Genomic DNA, 13336 nt, shown 5'->3' with positions numbered 1-13336 from the left:
CAGATGGTGATGAATCCCTACCTGACTCTGACGATTTGGACAAGCAATCCCTGAGTGACTTCACACCTCCTGCCTCACCAAAACATCCATATCTTCGCAGCGCCTGGGACAGAGGCCCGCCTCATTTCGATTGGAAAGATGCATCCAGTAGCTCCAATTCTGACACCGATGCTCTGGATGACAGTGATGATGGTGAGTGGCAATTCCCCAGACGGTCAAAACGCTCCAATAAAGGGGTGCCACCCAAAAGGTTGGACATTGGCTGTATGGCCTTGGTCAACAGTGTTACCATGGCCCCTAAAACATACACAGATGTCCTCCAGCTTCCCGAGGAAGACCAGCGCAGGTGGAGGGTGGCAATGGAGCGAGAAATGGACAGTCTCAAAAAATTGAAAGTCTTCATCCACATGGAAGTCCCCAAACAGAGGAAGGCAATTGGCACCCGTTGGGTCTACAAGGTCAAGCCACTGCCCAACAACAAACTCCTTTATAAGGCCCGGCTAATAGCACAAGGCTACGCACAGCGCTACTTACAGGACTTTGATGAAACCTACTCCCCCACTGTGAGAGCAGAAAGTGTGAGGGCTGCTTTGGTCACCGCAGCAGCACATGGGGAACACATTTTTCAATTCGACGTGCAAACTGCTTATTTACACACATATCTAAAACAAAAAATTTACGTCAGAGGTGCCCCCGGATTCCAGCAGAAGGAAGGCCACACCTGGCTTCTGAAGAAAAGTTTGTACAGCCTCAAACAATCAGGCAGAATATGGTACAAATGCCTGACTACAACACTCAAATCACTGGGTTTCCCTCCATCTCCAGCTGATAAATGTACCTTCACAAGGGATACCAAAGGGAGGCTGGAGAAAGTCCTAGTGTATGTCGATGACCTTTTATATATAGGGCCTGACAAGGGGGGATGTAATACATTTGCCAGGACCCTACAAAAAAGGTTCACTCTAAAGTCTTTAGGATATGTGGACAAGTACCTAGGCGTACAAATCATCACTACACCAAAAGGTTTTGCTCTCTCCCAAAAGGAGAAGATAGAGGAACTTTTGGTGAAATGTAAAATGGAAGATAGCAAGCCAATTACTATCCCAATGCAGACCAACTATTATGGTTTGGCACACAAGGATAGCCCAGAGTTCCCCAAGGATCAAAGACAGACCAGATCGGTGACAGCTAGGCTCAAAGAAGTATCAAGACAGCAACAATTCCAGATGGCAACTCAAGAAACAATTCAAAAATCTACCAAAATAGAAGCAGTGGGAGGAGCAAGACTTAAAGGTCAATTGAGACAAGACCACCAGAATCTGCTCCAGTTGCTTCAAGGGCCTAGAGATGGGAACTAGATTTTTGACGTGGAATGTTAATGGTTTGAATTCTCCACAGAAAAGAAGAAAAATATTTCATTATCTCAAACAATTTAAAAATGATGTGATTTGTCTACAAGAGACTCATATAAGAGTACAAGATCAAAAATACCTGATAAATGCAAGACTTGGTACACACTACGTAGCAGCAGCACCAGAAAAGAAAAATGGTATAGTTATATATCTGAAAAGAGACTTAGTTGCTAAATTAATTGAAGCAGATGACCAAGGAAGATTCTTAGCGATAGAACTTTTAATTAAAGGAGAAAAAATACTTGTAATTGGAATCTATGCCCCGAATCAACAACAAGAAAATTTCTACAATTTACTACACTCGAAGTTGACACAATGGGCATATAAAACTTATATCCTGTTGGGGGATTGGAATGGGGTCTTGGATATTAAAAAAGATAAGAAGGGACCTAAACAAAATGTTTTAACAAGAGCAAAACTGCCCAAAGCGTTTTGGGAGATGATGGATGATTGGGAGCTGAGAGATATTTGGCGTGAAAGAAATCCGGAAGAAAAAGATTTTACTTTTTTCTCAGACAGACATCAATCCTTTTCAAGGATTGATTTTATACTAATTACTAATGATCTTTTATCTAGGGTGAAGAACACGAAGATTTGTTCAAGAATATTGACAGACCATAGTTCAGTTTGGTTGGAATTGGAGTGTGGGAAAGGGTCTAGGAGGTCCTGGAGGTTAAATGATAACTTGTTTAGGTATGAAGAAAATGTAAAAGAGTGTAAAAAATTTATGAAAGAATTTTTTGTTATGAATATGCAAAAGGGTACATCTATGGAAATGGTATGGGATGCAAGTAAAGCATATATGCGAGGAATTTTGATATATTTGAATAATAAGCATAGAAAGAAACAGGGGGCAAAAAGAAAAGAATTAGAAGATGAGATTAGTAAACAGGAACAGGCTTTAATAGTCAATCCAACAGATAAGAAAATTAAAGAGGCAATCAATTTATTGAAAGGTCAATTTAACATGTTAATAGCAGATCAAGTGGCAACTAATTTACGATATGCAAAACATAATACTTTTTATAATGCCAATAAACCAGGCAGGTGGTTAGCATACCTGTTAAGGAAAAAGCAAAAATCAAGGACAATAGAGAAAATAAGATATAAGGGTAAGGAGGTTTATGAGCAACAATTGATTAAAAAATCTTTCTTAGAGTTTTATTCAAGGCTGTATATTGGTGATAAAATTAAAGATATAGATATAGATAGATATTTGCAGAAAGAGAATATTTATACAATCTCAAATGAGCAGAGGGATAGTTTAAACCAAATGATAACTTCCGAGGAAATTGTGTTAGCAATTAAGCAGTTGAAAGTGGGTAAAGCTCCTGGGACGGATGGTTTGACGGCTATTTACTATAAAACCTTATAGGAGGAAATGATAGAACCGCTGAAAGAATTATTTAACAATATACAACAGGGAGGAGAGGTACCTCCAACTTGGAAGACAGCATTTATTTCGTTGATCCCAAAAGAAGGGCATGACGATACAGATCCTAAAAATTATAGGCCGATTTCATTACTGAACACAGACTATAAGATTTTTGCTAAAATTTTAGCAAATAGATTAATGACAGTTATGCAGCAAATGATTCACCATGATCAAACTGGTTTTATAAATGGCAGACAAATGAAGAGTAATGTAAGGCAAATTGTTAACTTATTAGAGTATCTGGGAAGGAACAACCAGGTCCCCGCAGTGCTAGTGTTTTTGGATGCTGAAAAAGCCTTTGACAGACTGAATTGGCAATTTTTATTAAAATTAATAGAAAGGATGCAATTTGGAGAACAGTTTGTACAATCTATTAAGGCAATATATCAAAAACAAACAGTGCAAATAATAGTTAATGGTGGCTTAACAGATCCTTTTAATATAGAAAAAGGAACAAGGCAAGGTTGTCCCTTGTCTCCGTTATTGTTTGTGTTGACGCTGGAAGTTTTACTAAGTAAAATACGTGAGATGGACACAATAAAGGGAATTAAAATTAGATAGCATGAGTATAAGTTACGAGCATTTGCGGATGACCTGGTTGTTATCTTAACCCAACCGGTACAATCGATTACAGCCTTGATGGAAATAACCTGCTTATATGGACAAGTATCTGGTTTTAAAATAAATGCAGCCAAAACGAAAATAATAGCTAAAAATATGGTCAGAAGCCAGAAAGAAGTGATAGAAAGGTTAACAGGATTTGAAGTAGTTAAGAAGGTTAAATACTTAGGGGGTTATATTATGACTGCAAATATGAAATTATATCAGCACAATTATGAACCACTATGGCACAAAATACAAAAGGAGATGGAAAATTGGAAAAAACTACAATTGTCTTTGCTGGGAAGGATAGCCGCTGTAAAAATGAATATTTTACCAAAATTTTTATTTCTTTTTCAAATGATACCTATACTTAAGAAAGATGAAAATTTGAAGGAATGGCAGAAGGGCATAAACAAGTTTGTGTGGGCAGGGAAGAAACCTCGAGTTAAACAAAAGATAATGCAAGATATCCGAGAAAGAGGTGGTCTTAAAAAGCCCAATTTAAGATTGTACTATGAAGCCGCTGCCCTCTCAGCAATTACAGACTGGATAAATTTAATGGAGGAAAAGATATTGAATATTGAAGGATATGGTTTGGTCTACGGCTGGCATGCTTATTTAGTCTATGACAAGAAAGTAGATAAGGCTTTTAAAAGTCATATATTAAGAAATTCTCTACTGTGGGTCTGGAAAAAGTATAAATATAAATTAAGTGATAAGTTACCAATATGGACAGTACCCAGACACACGATAGAGAATATAAACTTAGAGCAAAAGCAAGATAAGATTACATATAAGGAACTTCTTTATAAGGAAGGAATCAGATTACAATTAAAACCAATGGAGCAATTAAGAGAAGAAGGAATTATTAGGACATGGTTTCGGTATGGACAGCTGCAGGCCAGATGGAGAGAAGATCAAAAAATTGGTATTTTGCAGCAGGATGAGAATTTGATAAAGCAAACAAGAGATAAAGGTCAAATGCATATAAAAAGGTTGTATAATGCACTAGTAGAAATAGATTCAGAAACAGAGTTAGTCAAGGACTGTATGATAAAATGGGCACAAAACGTAGGTGAACCAATAATGATGGAAACATGGGAAAAGATATGGGTCAGAAATGTAAGATTTACACAAGCACAAAATCTAAGGGAGAATTTTTATAAAATGTTTTATAGATGGCATTTAGACCCCAAAAAATTAGCCTGTATGTATCCAAACTTACAACCTAAGTGTTGGCAATGTGAGTGTAAAGATGCTACATATTTTCATATATGGTGGACATGTAAAAAAATTAAGGCTTTTTGGATAAAAATATGGTGGATTATTCAAAACATTTTAAAGAAAAAAAATTAAATTTACACCACAGTTCTTTTTGCTGGGAATAGTCATGGATTGTACTGTAATAGAGACTAAATTGGTTTTGAACTTAATAACGGCTGCCAGGTTACTGGTGGCACAGTACTGGAAGAAGGAAGATCCACCCACCATTGAGGAATGGACATTAAAAGTTGTGCATTTGGCAGAAATGGTGAAAATTTCATCATATCTTAAAGACTATTCAAATGAAAGATATATATCGGAATGGAGAAGATGGATCGATTACATACAGAAGAAGTACCCGAATAAGAAGATTCATATAGCATATGAATGAAGTAACTTTAAGTAGTTTATGTTTGTTTTTTGAATTATAAGGAGTTAAGGATCTAGGGAGAATATGAAATGTAACAATTTGTTAGCATATTCTAGCTTTTGATTTGTGAATGCTATACCCTGTGCTTGTTCTGGGAAGTCTAGGGAGGGGGGTGGGGGGGAAGGAGGGAGGGGGGAAGGGTGGGGGGGTGAAAATGTTTGTATTTTCTACAAAACTTTTTAATAATAAAAAAAAAAGGATAGCCAAGAGTTCCAAAATAATACTCTATTTAGATCAGTGGTCGGCTCATTATTATATATAAGTAATTGGAGCCATCCAGACATTGCCCTGGCCATGAACCTACTATCCAGACAAGTGGAACAACCTACCCAGTTCCACTGGTTGGCCATTAAAAAGCTATTAAGGTATCTCAAGACCACAGCAGATTACGTGCTTCGCTTGGAACCTGAGAATAGAGACAAGGCCCAATTAGAATGCTTCGCGGATGCGGACTGGGCCGGAGATACCAAAACCCGCAGGAGTACTTCGGGCTTCTTGGTATTGTTAAATGGGGCACCCATCCATTGGCATGTGGGGCAACAGAAATTTGTTTCGTGCTCCACCGCTGAGGCCGAATTTGCATGCCTATCAGAGGCAGGGAATGATCTGATATGGTTTGATGCCTTAATTTCTAGCATCTGGACACCACCAACTTTGCCCATCCAAATTATAGAAGACAACACCGGGGCCATAGGCATTGCCAAAGCCTATGCGGTGGGGAAAAGGTACAGATATATCGATATCCATTATCAAAATGTTAGACAACTAGTAGAGATGGGGTTTATATCTTTAACGCACTGTCAGACCAAACATCAAACAGTTGACATTTTCACAAAACTTCTACCAGCGGATAGGCACAAAGATCTGTGTAAAAAGTTATGTCTCACAGGGTAAAATCTGTTGTGCATTGCATTAGTGTGTTTGCATGCCATTGGCTCGCAAGGAGGGGAACTGTCAAGTATTTGCAAGCCATTGGCACATGTGTCATATAGACACCAGTGGAGGCAGAGAGTGTCTCCACCCCTATGTGGAAAGGAGGGGCTTACCCTGAATATAAAACCCCCTCCAACCTTTTCCACCTTGTGCTCTCTCCATCTCTCCCTTCTCATGTTTGTTCCTCATGAGACTTGATCTCTGTTGTACATAGTTAATATGATTTATCATATGAATAAATACGTTTAAGACATTTATTTATGCATCTGCCTCTGAACTCTTCTATGCTCCTGGGTGTTTCTACGATCCCAATTCCAAACATATGCCCCCTGAGAAACTGGCAAAAATGTTTAAAGATAAATCAGCTAAATGTTGGAAATGTCATCAGTTACCAGGATCTTATTATCATATGTAGTGGACATGTCCAGAAGCTAAAAAAATTGGAATAAAATAAAGACATGGTTGGAAGAAATGATACAACAACATATAGATTTAAAACTAGAGCTGTTCCTACTGGGTATCCTTCCAGAGAAAACTAGTAAAGAAAATATCTATTTGATTATACATGTAATAACAGCTGCAAAGAATGTTTTTGCACAAAATTGGAAAGCAGAGAAAATACCCTTGGAAGGAGAAATAATTAAAAAAAATTTAGACTGTGCAGAAATTAATAGATTAACTTTGATGATTAAAGAAAGGGAAGATTCAGAATACTTTAAGATATGGGATCAATTTTACTATTGGTTAGAAAAGAGATACAGATGAGTAAATTAATAGCTATGTAAAAAATGTTATAATTAGAATATTGTACTTTTGGAGAAATGTTGCAATAGATTTGGTGAAAATGAAGACAGAAGAAACAACAAAAAGAAGATGAAGTCACAGAGAAATCGCCGAGATGTCACATGGGAGGGATGACTGATGTATTAAATGTTTGTGTATATAAATAAAAAAAAAAAATACGCCTCTTCCATGTCCAGTTTGATAAAAAATTTCCTCTTTGCCAAATGGGCTAATATGTCTTTCATTAAGGGTAGTGAATAGACATTTTCAATGAAGACAGTGTTTAACCCACTATAGTCAATGCATAGACGGAGGGACCCATCCTTCTTTTCCCTGAATAATACCAGAGCAGCAACCCTTCGGTCTGGCAGGCTAGATGAAGCTATGCTTCAGGTTTTTGTCTATAAAAGTTTGCATTTCCTCTAATTTCCTAGGGATCATGGAACACATCTTAGATTTGGGTAGCTTGGCTCCTGGTAGGATTTCTATGGAGCAGTCAGTTGGTGGGGTGGCAATGCATCCAAGCCCTTTTCACTGAAGATGTCCTGCAGCTCCCAATACTCTTTGGGGATCCAAGGATCACCTTTGGAGCATTCCTTCATTGCAGCTCCCACCTCCCTCTTGGCTTCACCCATGGTTTAGAAGTAGGGATCCCAGAATTCTTTTCCAGTTTCCCACTCTGGCTTGTTAACAGAATCTTTAACAGCATCCTACTCCAGTTCACATAGGGATTCCACTTCAATAGCCAAGCCAAACCAAGCATGAAGAATCTCTCCAAACCATAACACTCAAAGACACTGTGTACACCCCCATCCTCATCTATGACAAACATTGCTGGGATCCCCCCCTTCTATCAAGCTGGCAAAAAGCCATGGGCACTTTGTCTTGTTTAAGTCTCAAACCCAGTTTCTCAACTAGGGCAAGGCTGACCAGGCACTTGGTGCAACCTGAGTCCAGGAGCGCTAATCAGGGGTGAAATGCTCCCGGTTCAGACCAGATTGCCCGATCCGGTAGTGATGGCAGTGAGTGGTTCAGAGAACCTGTAGCATAAATCCCTGCCCCCACCCATTGCTCAGCTGAGCTGCATGATCATCAAAGGCTTTTTTTTACTTTTAAAAGCATTTTTTCTACAAATTCTACCTTCTACCTTTCTGGCCGAAAAGGTTGTAGAAAAAATGCTTTTAAAAGGCTCTGACGATCCCAGCTGAGTTGCCTGATCATCAGAGCCTTTTAAAAGCATTTTTTTTAATAATGAAGAGGTTGTAGAAAAAATGCTTTTAAAAGTAAAAAAAAAAAAGTTGGCCATGCCCACCCAGTCACATTACCCCCCACCAAGCCATGCCCACAGAACTGGTAGTAACAAATTTTACATTTCACCACTGGTGCTAATAGGTCTCCCTTGTGCTCCAAAGTTGGTACCACAGTTCTATAGGGATGATTACTGGGTGGACTGAACAACACCAAGGGATCAACACTGATTGTCAGAGTCAGTGTTGCTCTCTGCTGGGCTGTCCTTGGGACCAGTTGGAGTTCTCTCACCATCTTTGGAGAATGGAGTGAACCCTACAATTTCCACCCTCTCCAGGACCTTCTCACGGGTTCTCTGTGGTGGCTTTCCTGGCTTCTTGTCAGAGCCTGGGACTACCTTCTGGATTGGGTACACAACTTTGCATTTGGTGGCTCGGTATCCCTCCTTCCCACACTTGAAGCAACTGGTGGAATGGCAAAGTGGGTTCTGGGTGTGTGGCAGTGGCTTGTAGGATTCTTTCTTTTCTGGGAGGAATTTCCACCACCCACACCCTGGGCGGTGTCTGGAAAGGTCCAGGTCAATCTCTGTTTCCTCCACCAAGATATGCCAGCCATGGAGAGTGCGGGGTGGGTACCCCTGGAAATGTGGTTGTCAGCTTTGGAAGCCATATTAGCCCCAGAAGCTTCCATGCTGCCACCTTCTCATGTGTGGGAAAGTAGGAGAAGGGATTTAGTAGAGGGAATGTATTTAGACAAAATAGCATTCTTCCTTTTGATCAGGGTCAGGACAATCCTGCATCTGGAGAAGGAGTGGTTGGAGTTCCGAAGCACTTCCGAAACACTGCCAGGAATCAGTCAAAGTTTCTTACCTCTGAGGCATCATTATTGTGGAGGATGACCATCCATTCTGCCATAGTTCCTTCTTATGCCATAGTCATGCACCACACTTTGCCCCACTCAGTGGCTATATCCAGACCATATTCTTGCATGTAGGTCCAGACTTGCACCAGGAAGAACCCCAGTTGCTTGTGGTCTCCATTGAATATCATGATAAGGGCTGGTGCTTTGCAGTCTCTTTGCCTTGCAGGTGTTGCTTCTGCTTATGGCACAGATTGGTTCTCAGGACTGCCTGCAGAGCTGAGGTAGTCATTGATGCTGCCAGGCTTAATGCTGCTGTGGTCACCGCGGCAGATATGGTTGCCCCATCACTTGCCATGGTTGGAGCCAGTTGGATGGATGGCTGCACTGCTCAGGCTAGGGCTTTGCATGCCTTGAGGTTGCTGAATGTCCACTTCAAGAAGCCTATGGCTTGCTCCAGCATCCAGTCCTCTCAATCGGGCTCTCCAGTAAGCAATTCCTATTCCAGGTCTTCTAGCTGCACTTGCTGCTCTCGTTGGCAGCTGCAGTGGCTTCCATGGATAAAATTCACCTGCATGAGCTTTTTTTCCCATTCTTCCTTCTTCCCACCATATACCTCACAGATAGAAACTTGGCAACGAGGGAAGGGAAGGGAAGGGAAGGGAAGGGAAGGGAGGGGAGGGGAGGGGAGGGGAGGGGAGGGGAGGAAGGAAGGAAGGAAGGAAGGAAGGAAGGAAGGAAGGAAGGAAGGAAGGAAGGAAGGAAGGAAGGAAGGACTCGGAGACATGTCAGAATGGGGAGTGGGATGCAGTTTTTCCTTTGTTCCATCACACACACACTCTCAGCAAAGTGGCAATCAGTTCTCTGGTCAGCTAATAAGGGGGAAGAGGAAGAGGAGGAAAAAGAGAAGGCTTCACCAGGCTCTGTTGAGGGTCATGATGAGAGAGGAAATTGCACAAGCCCCTTTTAAATATAGAAAGAAAAAAGATCCAAAAGATCATAGGTTTCTTATATAACTATAATACTACCTCATATATAAAATCAATCTGCTACTATATTTTGACGGGTGGTTACTGATAATGTATTAAACAATTTATAATATTTTAGCAATCTGTTTTTTCAACTGCATGCTATTTAGGACTGAATTTCATTTTATTAATTTTGATACATTGATGAGTATACATTTGCATATCTATAAAAAATTTCTGAAATAAATATAATTTTATAATATAAATATAATTTTTCAAAGCATTAGCATGGCACCATTATATTTTAAATATGGATGACTTAAAACATTCTATAGCACTTACAAGTTCATATATTAAATGTAATGATTTGGGATTTTTAAAATGTTTATATTATCCTGTCATGTTTTATTACAAGATTTTTTACAAATTAATTTGAATAACTGATTAAATGATGTGGTTCTAATTATATTTAACAAATATATTTAGTAAGTGGCATTTAATTCAAACTGTTTGTTCTTCCAGGTTTGGTGTCAGCATTCCAAGTTTAAATTGCATTTTAAATTGAATTTTAAATTCCATTAAATTGCAGTTTAAGTTAATGAGAAGTTTAAAGAGTAATCAGAACAAGAAAAATAATTTGATTTCCAAATATAACATAGCTTTCTAGTTTGGGTTGGAGGATTTTTTTGAGTGGGGGTTGGGGGGGAGAAAAGTTCATAGTAGCTCCTATTTCATTAGAATTGAGTCAGCTGGGAAACTTGGCAGTTGTATACATGATAGGTTCCCAATAGTCTATTATGTCGTATTTCTCTTGAGGTGTCCTTTTTTGGATTCTATCATGGCTATCTCTTATGTAAAGCTTACTCACTGGTTCAGCAACTGTGAATAATCACTGAATGGTAGCATTATGTACAGAGAACTAGAATGGAATCTATGGTGTCTTACATTTCTCATCTCATAAAATGAAGATATTGAATATATTATGGCTATGAATCATATTAATTTCATCTGATAAATGAATGAAACATATAGTGATGTCTAGACAAAACAACTGACTAATTTCTGTGTTTAATAGTTCTTTATTTATATAATATATACACTTGCAACCTTACTTTGTAATTGCAATTATGAAACAATTTCATAAAAGGATTTTTAAAAAGATTTATTACTTTTATTTTTAAAAATAGGAACCATGATAAATCACATCAATGTTCTTTAAATATTACAAATCCACTGTATAAATATCATCTCATACTCATACTACAGTGATGGAATGAAAAGAAAATCTGTCACGTACTTTCCAAAACATAATAGACATAGATTAAATTCAATGCTTAGGGTTGAGATGGATGACCCACACTGTGACTGTAGGTAAAATATGTCTTTCTACTTGTTTTGCCCATAGCATGGAGAAAGATAGATTTCCATTTCATAGAATCATAGGGCTGGATTTGACCTTGGAGGTTTTCTAGTCCAACCTCCTGCCAAAGGCAGGAATCCTTATAGCATCCTGGACAAATTGTTGTCCAATCTTTTCTCGAAAGTCTCCAGCAATGGAACACCAACAACTCCAAGTAGTAAGCTGTTGATTGATTAATCGTTCTTACTGTCAAGAAATTCCTTCTTATTTTCAGTTTGGATGATGAGCTTCTACTCATTGCTTCTTATCCTGTCTTCAGGTGCTATGGAGAATAGATGGACATCCTCCTCCCTGTGACAGACCCTCAACTATTGGAAGACACCTAATCACTCCTAATCAGTCTCTTCAATAGGCTAGACCAGGGGTGTCAAACTTGTGGCCCGCAGGCCAGACGCATCATGTGCTGGCTCCATCCCCACCCAGTTTAGCAAAGGGGGGGGGAAGTCCCAATATGTCACATGATACCACCGTGACAACGTGAGTTTGACACCCCTGGACTAGACATACCTAGTTTCCTTAGCTGTTCATCATATGCTTTAGCCTCCAGATCCCTTATCATCTATATTGCTCTTCTCTATACTGTTATGAATAAATGCCTAACTTTGTATATGGCAATGCATGGGCTAACCCCATCTTCCTCACCTAGCCCTTCCCTTGACCCCTCCTTACCTTGACTCTGCCTTCAGGGTACATAAGCCTGTGCACAGGGACTGACCAGTCCAGTTCCAGATGTGCACCTGAAAGGAAAAGACATGGCATAAATAAATACCTTTGAATTATAAATTGTATTTGTGGTTATTGGGCAAGGTCCTTGGAAAACAATCCACAAGATGGTAGCAGAGGATGGTTATGCCCAATAACCCAGGAATAATATCTGAAATACAACTTGCCCTGAAATGGAAGGAAGAATGAACACAAGGTCCATCACCAGACTAATGGCAGAGCTGCAGGAATCCAAAGGTGCCACAGCCAGAATTCCAACTGCCATGGAAGTGGGAGACCTGGACCAGACAGACAGGAGTGTGAGGCCACGAGAAAATGCAGCCAGGTACACAAGGGATGAATCGCCCGAGAGGGATGAGCTAAGAGAGACCATACAAAGAATGATGGAGGCCTCCATCAGCAAAGGGGAACTCCTCGCGAAACTCCAGGACCTGCTAGATGACCATGGGGCAGCGATGAGCTCCCAAGAACAAGACTACGAGACTGCCAGACCAGTAAGAGAAAGATACCCCCTGGCAGAAACCCAGGACTTAAACGGCTCCAGTTTTGCGCCATGCTCCCGGCGGCCATCTTGGGATGGCCGCCGACCAATAGGAAGCCGAGATTCAAATTTAATGGCGCGAAATGAAAGAAACCCCAAAACAAATGGGGGAACAACCAAAGACAACCCAGAAAGAAGATACCAAAACATCAGGAGCTCGCCTGCCAAGCTCGAAGCCAGAAAAACGCATGGGACTCCAGCAGCAGCAACCGGCCCTGCACGTGACCCCCTCGCACCAGCCACAACCACGAACCGAGGGGACTACGGGGGGGGCATCGATGCCGATGCATCGCCCCAGCTCCCCCACCCGAGGAACACACACCGCGAGGGCAATCGCCAAGCACCGATCGCACATGAGACATGCCGATGGCAGGACTTGAACTCACCACCCACCGCACCAGCAACACGAGACCCGAGGGAAGAGGAGCACGCCGGCTACTCACCCTCCATGCGACCTCCACCAGGCTTCCTCACACATCCAGGGACCAGTGACCAGGGATCGGGACCACTCATCACCGCCGCCGCCGCCGCTGCCGCGCCACCGAACCCCAGAAGTCCTCGATTTATGACCTCCTCGCCTCCTCGCCTCTCTCCAGCTTCCAGCAGGGATCCAGCCGCCCATCGATGGATGTCTGCCTCCAGGGATGAAGCCGGATACCCCAGGGGTGAGTCCGAACCCCCAACCATAGGCCTAGGCCGAGGCCTAAGAGCAGCAACAC

At 40.8% G+C, this 13336-nt stretch overlaps 1 long non-coding RNA gene across 1 annotated transcript in view; it reads right to left on the bottom strand.

The window, feature by feature from the left end:
- The window catches only part of LOC132711379 (uncharacterized), a 44721-nt gene extending 32629 nt beyond the window's left edge, over window positions 1-12092 (bottom strand). The window contains exon 1 of the long non-coding RNA XR_015731915.1: window positions 12023-12092. This is a non-coding gene — a long non-coding RNA (uncharacterized LOC132711379). The remainder of the gene's footprint in view (window positions 1-12022) is intronic.
- Between the last annotated feature and the right edge of the window lie 1244 nt (window positions 12093-13336).

The sequence above is a fragment of the Pantherophis guttatus genome, chromosome 2, assembly GCF_059756535.1.
Source record: "Pantherophis guttatus breed Tessera chromosome 2, ASM5975653v1, whole genome shotgun sequence".
Lineage (NCBI taxonomy): Eukaryota > Metazoa > Chordata > Lepidosauria > Squamata > Colubridae > Pantherophis > Pantherophis guttatus.
This window is presented reverse-complemented; position numbering and strand designations above follow the sequence as displayed.